Source organism: Brassica napus, chromosome C5 (genome assembly GCF_020379485.1).
Source record: "Brassica napus cultivar Da-Ae chromosome C5, Da-Ae, whole genome shotgun sequence".
In the NCBI taxonomy this organism is placed as follows: domain Eukaryota; kingdom Viridiplantae; phylum Streptophyta; class Magnoliopsida; order Brassicales; family Brassicaceae; genus Brassica; species Brassica napus.
The window spans coordinates 23,849,073-23,863,215 of NC_063448.1; the positions used below are offsets into that span (position 1 = coordinate 23,849,073).

General features: G+C 32.1%; 1 pseudogene; it reads right to left on the reverse strand.

Moving 5' to 3' along the window:
* Positions 1-6,742: 6,742 nt before the first annotated feature.
* On the reverse strand, positions 6,743-9,860 carry LOC111209954 (annotated as a pseudogene).
* Between the last annotated feature and the right edge of the window lie 4,283 nt (positions 9,861-14,143).

The window sequence follows — 14,143 nt, forward strand, 5'->3', positions numbered from 1 at the left end:
ATGAGTTTTAAAAGTAATTGTGCAAAAAAAGAGTTTTAAAAGTATTTAAGTGATTTTAGAATGTTTAAAGGGAGTTTTTAATTAAATACAAAATTTTAAATAATTATATTCTTCAATTTATAAAAATTATCTAAAAACTCATTAAAATCAAGCCACTTTAAATTCTCGATTGAATACAACCTCTTAATCAATTGAAATGGTGATGTTATAATAAAGAGAGCTATACCTATAGTTTTCGATCAGAAACATATATATCGAAGCACTGATTGTCCGGTGTACCCTTCCAGACGACGGCGCGTGACCCAGTGGGTGTCCTCCTCCATCTCTGATCTACTTCCTGGTGTGGTGGTGAGGCGTTCGGAGGAGTGTTTGTTGTGCAGCGTAGAGTGGTTTGTTTCTCTGGTTCTCGGAGCTCAATGTGTCGCAGAGTTCACTGACAAAGGTGTCTCCCAGTGGTGGTAGTGTTGCAGTTGGTGCATGGGGGGTCATTACTTCCCAGCACCGGTGTATTCTTGCGGGTTCGTCTGGTGTTAGGGCCTACGCCATTCAAAGTGTTGGTTGCTGTTCCGGTCTCGCATACAGTCATCAAGTTTGTTTTCGTTCTTCAAGCGAAAGTGTGAGTTTGAGTTAAGTCGAGATGGGCCTTTGATAGTATCTCAAATTACACTAGAGCTAACTTTACTCTCTCAAATAAGAGGTTCAGTTGTACTAATTAGCGATCAAATCTACAGGGAGCATGGGCACACAATAAATCAGATTAAACGTAAGATTAAGCTAGGCAAGAATATATCAAAGAGTAAATAATAAATAAGATAGTTGTGGTTTGTAAACAGATAAGACAGAAGCTAGACTTTTAGGTTTAGGTAATCTAAATTATGATATGAATGATAAGAACATGTGACAATCAATCCTAGAACTCGAATGCAAATATAATATCTCCAGATATCACTGTGAGTTTACATGTTTGAATATGTACCATACTTTCATATGCGATACAGAACGAGTGTCGATCGATACACCTATAGGGTGTGAATCGATACCCTTCCAAACTGGCGTTAATGATCAGATCGATAAGTTCACTAAGTCGAGTATTAAACCAGCGTGTCACTGTGTCTAATTACTTAGCTCAACAGAATTATATTCAGGTATGAACGTACTCTCGCAATTGTCAATCATAAGATCAAGATTCTAGTTAGCTACTCTAGAATGCAGACAATAAGATCGAATTCTGCGAAGGATTTCAATTAATCACCTTAGCAGTTCTAAATCAATAATTCTTCATAATCATATTAAACCCTAAGTCTAACAAGAATTCCACTCAGATATAATCAAGCAAGACATAAAGATAAACCGAATGAATTGCATAATTAGATTAGAGATAGAAAAACTAGAGTTTTAATACAATACTCTGAAGGAGTTCTTGGACCTTCTCTCCAAACCTTAAAAAGTTTCTAAGGATAATAAAATCTAATCTGTGTTTCTTGCCTCAACATTGGCATAAACATATCTATTTTAGGTCAAAACTCGTTAGAAGCATTCTTGTAATTTTGTGAAAACTTATGGGCCCAATTCTTGATCTTGATCCGATAAAGCCTTTTCGCGTGAGTGTCGATCGACATCAAGGGTGAATGTCAACCGGCACTTCCTCTGTACGTCCACTATGTTTCCTCTTGATTTGTTCAGCTACGGGTTTTACTCCCTTTAAGCTCCATTTAGCTCCATAAACTCCACAATGTTTCAGGTATGGGTTTTCCTCAGCTGCGGGTTTTCCTGCATTAGTCTTGGCTCTCATATCCTATTCGTATCTTTTCACGCATGCTCTTGCAGTTTGTGGCTGTTCGACTTGGGTTTGATGTTGTTCTCATAGGTTTTGTTGTTGTAATGTGTTAGCTTTGTTGTTGTGTTGTTATAAATATTAACATTCTACCAAAAAGAAAAAAACATATACAACGATACAAAAACAATTATTGTTTCACTCTTAAGTATGTATATCGTCCCTTTCAAGTGTCCAAGGACTAAAGTCCATTTTTATTAAAAATATATAATCATTTGCTCAACATGTGAATAAAATATTGGCACTAATATACCATCAATTATAAATTATGTTCTTTTCGGTTAAGAAAATCTTAGTGAAAGCGACCGTATTATTTCACTTTCAACTATCTCGTTCGTATTTCCAAATAATATAATGTTACCCTAACCCGAATCCTCAAAACGATATACCACCAATATGAAACCCTTTTTTCTTTCACCAATATGAATTTTTATTATTTCATTTACCAAAAACCATTACTTTATCATATAGCATATTCTTATTCATATGTAGAAGACTTTCTACAAATTATTCACCTTCTTTATTAATAAGAACTAGCTAGGTTAACATCAGCGCTTTGTGGATGATGAACATTATATATGTATATATTATTTTATGTATTATATGTTTTTACATATTATGAAATAATAAATATATATTGAATAATTAAAAGTCAGTAACTATTACATATATAATTAAATTGGTGCGAACATATAAATCAATTTTATTAATCCAAACAATAATTTTTTTTTCTATTTGATAAGATATATAGTTAAATTTAAATGATATTAACATACATAGTATATTTTTAATATTAATATCTATTAAATGATAATTTCTACTCATATGTTTTATTTGATTGTTTGTATTTTTTATATCAAAAATTTTAAAGTACTGATAAAAAAATTTTATTGTAGGATTAATAGTATATTAGTAATTTATATATTTTTTTAAATTAAGTTAAGTTGTCAATGTTTGTTCAAAAACTTTTATAAAAAAAAATTGTTCAAAGTAAATTTTGAAATTAAAATATTTATGTATTTTATATGTTATATAGTTTAATTTAAAATGATATATATATATATATATACATATATCTCTTCTTCAAAATTAAATTTAATTAGACTTTTTACTTATATGATTTTGTAATCATTTGTATTTTGTCATAACAAAAATTTTAAGCCATGGATCAGTAAATTTGAATGTGAGACTTTTAAAAGTTTTGGTAATTTATAGTCGTTTTTAAAAAAATTTAAATATAACATATACAAAAATATATATTTTTAGTATATGGTTAATGTGGTTGTTTATTTATTTTAATAGTTTAAAATTAAACAAATATGATAGAAGATACACTAATTTTTATCAAATCTTTATTATTCAAAATTATTAATTGTTGTATATACTTTAACTATATTAGGCAATTCCGTAAATTTTATTTAAAGAAATAATAAAAACATTAATAATGAATTTATGATTAGCTTAGTAAAAATCCCTATTATATAATTAGATGGACCACCTTATTTTTCTAGTGATTTTAAGAATCATCTTATTGATGACGCGTAGGTACAAAAAGAAGTTGTAATGTTTCGGAATTAAATAGGGATCATTCATTGTTTCATTATATTATAAATATGTAATTATATATATACACTAAGACACGGCCTAACTCATGATTTTAATTTCTAAGTACGGTACGTTGTTAAGAGTATGATATTAAACGCTTAACCTCGGTCGCTTTATACGTTGATTCTAAGTAGCAGATAACATAAAGGAAGAGCATCTAAATATCTTCAGAGAATATTAAATACGCAGCCAAGCGAGGACAGCCCATACGCAGCCAAGCGAGGACGGCCCAGTGGTTTCGAGGGAGCTTTGGCCCCAATACGGATCCAGGTTCGAATCCCGCTGAACACCGTCGATTAAAATGGGGTGAAAAAGATGGCCTTCCAGGATGCCTTCTGCATAGATATACTTAGATGCTAGTCGGGTTCCCTTCGAAGTGTCCGAATTACCTGGATTATAAAAAAAAAATATTAAAAATGCAGTACATATATATAAACATATAATATGTAAACTAATAGTACTATTTCAGATCTTCGATTAGCACTTAATCTTACTGTATGAACTGATGAACTCGAAGTGGAGCCAGACAGTCTTTTTTTTTTTTTTGTAACTTGAGCCAGACAGTCTTTGCCTTACTCTCTCTCTTTCGCTTCTATTATTTTCAAAATTTCGTAATGATTATTGTCTATCGATTAGTTGTTTCTTTTGTACAAATTTTGGTGCGTTTCTTCTCCGAGAGCACCTATTTTTCCCTCCAACTTGCTTATTGAATATAAGTATATATTAATGATAAATTAAAAATGTATATCATTCTAATAAGAGCAACCTAAGTGGTGGTATCTCGCTTCTAGGTTCTTAGAATACATGTATGGGTATGTATATACTTAAGAAATTTTCGGTTGAGTTTTCCGTAAAGCTTAAAACCCCACAATTACATATGCATATATAATATATAAATACATATACAAGTATTTTAAGAACCTAGGAGCAAGATACCCCCAACGAGGTTGCTCTGGTTTATTTTCATATACCTTTATCTGTTTTTAGCATTGTTGATCTTGATCTACTTGTGTGCGTTTTAGATGTTTACAAGTATGCGCACCAACTATTATTGATTTGTCGTATTTTCATTTCAAATCAAATACTTTTCTGTATTTAAAAAAATGAGTTATCATTTTTCTTTTGATATTTTAGATTTATTTAGTGCATTTTGCTATAAAATTAAAATATAATTTTACTGAGAAACAAATAAAATTTTAAAAAATTTTAAAAAATAAATAAACACATAAAATATTTAGATTTTCTCAATATTTATAAAAAAAAAAAATACAAAACATCATTATTTTAAATATAGAAGAAGTATAAGACTAATGAAAACCTAAGTTTTTCTTTATCGACATTCATCCATTTCATTGGCCTCAAAAGCCTTTTAAAGAAGTACAAACGATTGATTTTAACGATAAAGACATTACATATATATTAAAAATTAGAAGTGGTATGTAACACGTGTCGATTATGAAGACTTCAAAGTATAACATGTAAACCACATGTATTCTTCTACGATGAGCCGGCAGGCACAAACGTCGAGATGACTTCTCCACCGTGACTCTAGCATACCCACCCCCAAGTCTCTTTTCTTCTCTGTCGCTGTTCTAATCGCTTATACCATGATGCCTTTCAACTAAGCCTCGGTTACTTGATTAGTCTTTCCTTAATTCACCGGAATTCCAACGCAAAGGACACATAAACCAAAACGGAAGACCGAATATTTGTTGGACCATAGAACACCAACTCTTCTTAATCTTACTTCACAGATGAGTAAAGCAATCCATCAAACCTCATCAACTCCCAATCAGAGATGTTATCCTCAACGCCATAACCGGTTTATTGACAAGGAAAACTGATTGTCTTACAGAGGGATGAAAGTGAACAGTAAACGAAGGAGACTACTCAAATCACCGACATGATTTAATTAAGACCGAGTGAAAAGCGAAAAATTCAATCTCATCAAGATAAAAGAAACAGACTTGAAGAACTACTTGATGAGACTGAGACAAAACTCGTCAAAACGGAAGCAAAATTGGCAAACCCGAAGAGATAATCAGCTAACCCGAAACCAAAATCGATTAAATGATCGAAATTTTATTACCATAACAAAAGATCGATTCATATAGATCTATTATGTACAACGAAAACAAGAGTTGGTGGTGACGGGTGACCGACAGCAAAGCTACCGTCAGCCACCGGACACAAAGTTTAGTCGGAAAGTTGCAGTTCTAGAGAGAAATTAGAGAAAATTAAGAAAGAGAGAGGAAGTTCCTATATAGATACACACTTGAAAACATAAGTAAAAATTCTTAAAATGAAAACATAAGTGAAAATTCCTAATGATTTCATTTGTGTTTGGTGGAGGAAGTTCCTATATTTGTTCGGAAGTTGACACGTGTTGCCCACTCTGACACTCGTTTGGGTGCTTGTTATCATGTCAGGATCTGATTACATTTTAATTAACTAACAGTTGTTTAGAAAGTTTATTATTTTCTTAGACGTGACTCAGCCTGTGACAAAAAAAAATGTGACCCAGCCACTAATTATACCAGGGGTATATTCGCCGGATAATTTATTGATCGTTGTGTAGTTTTGTGTACGGGATTTTGTCGTTTATTTTTTTTCATTTTTGTTTTTCCGTGTTGTATATAATGGTGATGAACATAACATTTGAAAGTTACATAGTTTGACTAAGTTGATATAAGAATGACCGGCGAATTCATATGCATTATTTTCGTAATGATTTGATTGACCATTAGCTTTATCAGCGCTTTCATGTTCAAAAGATAAAGTTTATAAAGTTGTTTAGTATTTACTTAGGTAGATGTTAGTATATAAAACAAATAATGTAAGTAACAAAATATAAAATTTGAATTCAAAAAAATAAACAATTTATCGAACAAAAAATTAAATTATTTTCTTATTTTACCTAAATTAATTTCAAAATATAGAATTGTAATAAACTATTTTTTTAAAAAAAATTAATAACTCTAGAAAAATTTATAAAATTATACGGTTGCAAAATTATTTATTTTTAGAGTTTTACTCGACTTTGTTAAAAATAGTTTATGGTGGACAAAAAAAATGTCAGAAATAGGTAAACAAAAAAAATACACCACTGACAAATCTTGTATGAGTTAGAAACCGTCGACGTTTCATTAATTATCCAAAATAAAAATAAAATCTCTGAACACAGAAAACATACAAGGGAAAAAATATCCAAATTTTATGATGGAAAACAAAGATAATAGCAGTTTTTAAAAATGCATAGAAAAGACGTTGACGGGCTGATAGGAATATAATAGATATTTTCAATCACTCACGGCAGCGCTTGCAGTTGTTCTGAGCGTCTGAAATCTCTGGAGGATCTGCTGCAGCACATTCCTCATCGACCTTGTGTCCCAAAACAGACGGGCCCGATGATGCTGCCAATCCTACGTCACCTTCACTGCTTGGAAGAATGTTTTCACTGTGCTCCTGAAATACATGAACGTGATGACATGTAAAATTAGACAACCTTGCCATGGTTCTCTATGATGGTATCTTCAGTGATGGTGGATATAGTGAAGGTACGGTGATTGTTATTAATGGCTTCCATCAATTTGAGAGCTCTCCATGTTTTGGACTGGATCTTGGCAAGTAGCTATGAATACATCAAACACTATGTTGCTGGCATGAGATTTGAATCGACCTAGAGAGCCTGAAACAACATAGACGGTGAGGTTCTAGAGTATATTGAGCTTCACCAAGCCAGACACACTCGTTTTCAACACCTTGTTCCATATCTCTCTTCTAATTACTGTCATGTCCCTCGATGCAGTTCACCGCTGCAGGTTTGTTAATGTCGGAGAAGAAGTTATCTGACCAATAAATTTCAAGTTTTTAAGTCTCAAGATGACACTAAGCTAAAAGACATTGTTTTAAAATCAAACCAATAACATGCAAAAGGAACTCACCAAAGACTCCGATCACATCCATGTCAGGGGAATCATCGCTGAGGAACTCAATAACATTATGCACACCTTTGGTTACCATGTACATCCCCATTGCACCACACCGGTGTTACAACTGAACCATACATAGCCATTTTTTCCCTGCCAATGTACAGTGAACAGTTTGTAGCCTCGTAAATCTAATTGACATGCATCCACAAAATCATTATTTCATCAGCAAAAGTTTCAATCTTGAGTCGAACCACACCACAAACATAAAAAAATTTACATCTTGGTGGTACCTGTTGAAAATGATAGCCGACGTTTCGAAGTGATCTGGATTCTCCTAGGAAGGCTTAAGTTCCATAGCACATTGGCACGACAAAAACCGGACAATAGGCGCTCTAGTTGTACCGTCCTTCAGCTCCGCCTGAGACGTACCCAGCCTTGCAGCCTCTGTTAGTCCTAGCAACCAAATAACTTTCAATTTACATCATATTAGTTAATCGGACAACTTCAAAGCGATCAATCAACTTTCACGATCGACCCCCTATCGTAGCGATGGATGGTAGTGATTCACACGAACTGGGATAGAACCGTGGATCTCGGAATTCTGCCCAGAGAAACATACACTTAAAGTATTAAAACTGATAGCTTGAATATTGATTAAACAAATATGGTATATAGTATTTCATAGAAAGTCAAATTGTCAATACATTTTCCTGGGTACTATGTTCTAGGCGGAGAAAGGTGGCGGGGACAACGACCGATTAAGCAACAACAACACTGAAGGCTGACATCTTCGAAGGTTGGCTAAAAGCTGCAACAGTTCAATTTAGGAGTAATTTAATAAGAGATATGGGTCTCAAGGTTTGTTTGAGGAATTATATATACTAAGACGGATCGTTTCAGAGGTGAAACAGTACCATAACTGATCGTTGGAGATATAGAGAGGTGAAGATGAAAAATTTCAAAAAAAAATTTGATAAGCTAAAAGAGTAACGCTTCGGTTTATCGGTGGAGACAAAGTACTATAAAATCCTAGATACATACAAAAGAGATTTAGCCCACTTATAAGTTTTATTGGGCTAGAATGCTGATTTTACTAAATAGGTTTCGATGATCAAAGTTACACGTAGTATTGAAACATTACAGTTATGTGTGGGATCCACTATAAGAAATCCTTCATAAATATATATTAGTTTTGGTAATCAATGTACAAAGTATACTTTAGTTTAGTGGTATAAATATTGATGTTTATATCACAGTAATCCGGGTTCGAGCCACATATTTGGCATTTTTTCATACTTTTAAAAAGTGGAACCCACTTACCTACTGATGTGTCGCATCAGGAGTGATGAAACTGGTTCATTATAATGTAGATTTACTTTATGTACATAATGTATTTTGCATGTCCAAACGCAAGTATATGTATGTTAGAATCTATCAAAATGATATCACTTCTTTACGTATTCATTATAATTTAGGTCAAACAGCATCCATTATTATAAGAAATATAACCATTGATTTAAGCGTGTGAAATATCTTCTTTTAAACCGCATATTTTGAAATATATTTTCCCTTTTTACGAAAACATACTAATGTTTTGCATTATTTTTCAAGACTTGGATTATTAGCCTCAACAAACTCGAGTAGCAATAAATTACCTTCTAAACTAGACTAAAGCTTGAACCAAGATCAAAACTAAAAAGGTAGATATCATAGAAAAGACGTTGACGGGCTGATAGGAATATAATAGATATTTTCAATCACTCACGGCAGCGCTTGCGGTTGTTCTGAGCGTCTGAAATTTCTGGAGGATCTGCTGCAGCACATTCCTCATCGACCTTGTGTTCCAAAACAGACGGGCCCGATGATGCTGCCAATCCTACGTCACCTTCACTGCTTGGAAGAATGTTCTCATTGTGCTCCTGAAATACATGAACGTGATGACATTTAAAATTAGACAACCTTGCCATGGTTCTCTACGATGGTATCTTCAGTGATGGTGGATATAGTGAAGGTACAGTGATTGCTATTAATGGCTTCCATCAATTTGAGAGCTCTCCATGTTTTGGGCTGGATCTTGGCAAGTAGCTATGAATACATCAAACACTATGTTGTTGGCATGAGATTTGAATCGACCTAGAGAGCCTGCAACAACATAGACGGTGAGATTCTTGAGTATATTGAGCTCCACCAAGCCAGACACACTCGTTTTCAACACCTTGTTCCCTATCTCTCTTCTAATTACTGTCATGTCCCTCGATGCAGTTCACCGCTGCAGGTTTGTTAATGTCGGAGAAGAAGTTATCTGACAAATAAATTTCAAGTTTTTAAGTCTCAAGATGACACTAAACTAAAAGACTTTGTTTTAAAATCAAACCAATAACATACAAAAGGAATTCACCAGAGATTCCGATCACATCCATGTCAGGGGAATCATCGCTGAGGAACTCAATAACATTATGCACACCTTTGGTTACCATGTACATCCCCATTGCACCACACCGGTGTTACAACTGAACCATACATAGCCATTTTTTCCCTGCCAATGTACAGTGAACAGTTTGTAGCCTCGTAAATCTAATTGACATGCATCCACAAAATCATTATTTCATCAGCAAAAGTTTCAATCTTGAGTCGAACCACACCACAAACATAAAAAAATTTACATCTTGGTGGTACCTGTTGAAAATAACAGCCGACGTTTCGAAGTGATCTGGATTCTCCTAGGAAGGCTTAAATTCCATAGCACGTTGGCACGACAAAAACCGGACAATAGGCGCTCTAGTTGTGCCGTCCTTCAGCTCCGCCTGAGACGTCCTTCAGCTCCGCCTGAGACGTCCTTCAGCTCCGCCTGAGACGTACCCAGCCTTGCAGCCTCTGTTAGTCCTAGTAACCAAATAACTTTCCGTTATAGCCCATCAGAAGAGAGTTTACATCATATTAGTTAATCGGACAACTTCAAAGCGATCAATCAATTTTCACGATCGACCCCTTATCGTAGCGATGGATGGTAGTGATTCACACGAACTGGGATAGAACCGTGGATCTCGGAATTCTGTCCAGAGAAACATACACTTAAAGTATTAAAACAGATAGCTTGAATATTGATTAAACAAATATGGTATATAGTATTCCATAAAAGTCAAATTGTCAATACCTTTTCCTGGGTACTATGTTCTATGTGGAGAAAGGTGGCGGGGACAACGACCGATTAAGCAACAACAACACTGGAGGCTGACATCTTCGAAGGTTGGCTAAAAGCTACGACAGTTCAATTTAGGAGTAATTTAATAAGAGATATGGGTCTCAAGGTTTGTTTGAGGAATTATATATACTAAGACGGATCGTTTCAGAGGTGAAACAGTACCATAACTGATCGTTGGAGATATAGAGAGGTGAAGATGAAAAGTTTCAAAAAAAATTTTGATAAGCTAAAAGGGTAACGCTTCGGTTTATCGGTGGAGTAAAAGTACTATAAAATCCTAGACACATACAAAAAGGATTTAGCCCACTTATATGTTTTATTGGGTCACAATGCGGATTTTACTAAATAGGTTTCGATGATCAAAGTTACACGTAGTATTGAAACATTACAGTTATGTGTGGGATCCACTATAAGAAATCCTTCATAAATATATATTAGTTTCGGTAATCAATGTATAAAGTATACTTTAGTTTATTGGTATAAATGTTGGTGTTTATATCACAGTAATCCGGGTTCGAGCCACAAATTTGGCACTTTTTCATACTTTTAAAAAGTGGGACCCACTTACCTGCTGATGTGTCGCATCAGGAGTGATGAAACTGGCTCATTATAATGTAGATTTGATTCCATCAAAACTCTTTTGTATTTGTTATAAAAATATGAAAAGTAAATTCAGGTATTAAGCACTATTTGCTTTTAATGATGAACTAGATTTTGATCCGCGCTTTGGAAGCGCGATATTATTTTTATTTATAAAATTATTAACCTGTTTCTTAGTTAATAAGCAAAATAAAAAAAAATCTATTTGTTCAATCCATTGTCACTTGATAAATATTTTGTATATTCGATGAGATAACCTGGAAAAACGGTAATTGTAAAAATGTTTAACCATAAATTGTAGGTTGTTTTTTAAAAAATCAACAATATTTTAAGTTTTTAAATATTAATTTAAAATAATTAGAATTTATTAATTAGGATGTATGTAAAATTATAGTTGTAAGCACATATATTAAGAATATTTATGTAATATCAATTTAGAAAGAATTACATTTAATTTAAAAAAGATATCAGATGAAACTTATTCTAGTATATTTATTATTTTAAATTTCATAAAATTGTCAAAAAATTGAAAATTTTGAACTGTATTAACTTATTTTGTATATATTTAAAACGAATTTTGACCTGTATATATCGGAGATGAACATGTAAACAATGAAAATCGTATATTATTTGGTGATATATATTTCATCAATTTTTGTTAGAGTTTAATTATATAGTTAATATTCGTAATGCACATATCATTAACAAAAAAAAGAAACATAAAACGTATGATATATTATTAACACACGTAATATTATGTAACATAAATGGTCTGAATAAGTTTCATAACATTTTGGAATATTTTTTAAATAAATTTATTTGCTGGCTGTTTTTAATTAATATATTTTCTAAAATTAAAGAGTGGCATGAATTTGTAAATAAATTAAAAAATAAGGGTAGAATCCTATGAGGAATTCTGCTTTAATAGTATAGATGATGCACCTGGATGCAAATGCTCGGACGTTGTTTGTTTACAAACTATTACATCAACATTTAGATAATATGTCTAGATAAAAGTTCATTAATTCAAATATATATGATGCAAAAATATGGAGTTTTAATGCAACATTTGCATCTCAAAATTCAAAAGAATGAAATATCTCATTCAGCAATATATAAAAAAACAAGTTTATCTTATTTTTATTATATATACACTTTTTGATGAAATTATAAAATAGAGTTTTCGGCTAAAATAATAAAATTGAAATTTTCACCAAAACCGTTAATCAAGTTTTTCGCTAAAATTGCAAACTTTGATTTTTTTTACCAGACCCGTAAAATTGAGTTTTTCCTTCAAAACTGTAAAGTCTTGTTTTTCCGTAAAATCATGCAATGATGTTTTTTTGTCAAAACCATAAATTTACGCTTTTTCGCCAAAACCACCAACTCGATTTTTTCCATCAAAACCGCAAAATAAAATGTTTCCATCAAAACCAAAAATCAAATTTTCATTCCAAACTGTAAAATCATATTTTCTACCCAAACTGCAAAATCACGTTTTCCGTAAAAAAAATAAAGAATTTCGCCAAATAGTAAAGTCACGTTTTCCACCAAAATCGTAAAATCATGTCTTTCGCCAATCCTGTAAAATCAAAATTTCCGCTCAAAACCAAAAAATAAATTTTCTATTAAAAATGCAAATTCAAGTTTTTCACCAAAAGAGTAAAATTGGGTTTTTGCGGAAAACCGTAAAATCACATCACCAAAACCGCAAAATTAGGTTTTCCGCCAAAAAACAAATTTAGATTTTCCACCTAAACTACAAAATTAAGTTTTTTTTTCCCAAAACCGCCAAGTTATATTTTTCCCCACCAAATCTTAAAAATTAGAATTTCCACCCAAAATACAAAATCACATTTTTCCGCCAAAACAAAAAAAATCAAATTTTCGCGCCAATTTTTTTAAATCACAATATTCCGCCAAAATCGTAAAATATGATTTCCTTCAAAAACTGTAAACCGGATTTACCGTCAAAACCTTAAAATCAGATTTTCCAAAAAATATTTAAATGTAATAATTATTTTGTTTCAAATATAATTTAGACATATTCATTTAAATAAGATAATTAATTAATTTTTTGTCAAGTTTTGGAGGGTCAAGTTTTGGAGGTTGGAGATTAGAATTTTTTTAAAAATACTTAAAATTTAAAATAAAATTTATAAAAATAGTTTTAATTTTTTTTTTGAATTCCAATAAAAATTTTTTTAAAAAAATGAAAAATAAAAAAAATTATAAGAAGTTGAAATTCAAAATGTTGAATTCAAAAACTATATAAAAATATTTCTTTATTTTTATTATTTATTTAAATATTTATTTATATCTATAAATCTAAGTAATGGTAGAAGAGTCTTTTGCTTTGTTAATGTTTTTTTTTGTCATCTTTTTGCTTTTGTTTTTTTAATGGAGCCTCATGTTTTTGAGTCTCTTTAAGTTTCTGAAAAATGATATAATATGGACTTGACCACTTGTTATGTTTGATGTGTATTTTAGTGTCTTTACATGTATAGATACGTTCTGGAACATTGTGCAGTTTATGGAACTAAATGAAGCTTAACCGTAGCAAAACCTGTAGTTGAGCAAATGAAGAAGAGACAGAGTCAATATCTAGAGGAAGTGTCGGTCGACACACATCCTTGGTGTCGATCGACACCCGATTCGAGAAGCCTTACGGGCCATGATCAAGATTTGGGCCCAGAAGTCTACACAATTTACAAGAATGCCCCTAACAAGTTTTGATCTAGATTATATAAGTTGTGTTATTGTTTGGGTAAGAAACAACATATACAAATATTTATAGTTTTCTTAGAAGCTTAAGCTTTTGGAGAGAAGATCCCATAACTCATTCAGAGTATTGTATTGGAACTCTGGTTTTTCTATCTCTAATCTAATTATGCAATTCATTTAGTTTATCTTTATGTCTTGTTTGATTATGTCTGAGTAGTTAATTTGTTAGACTTAGGATTTATATGG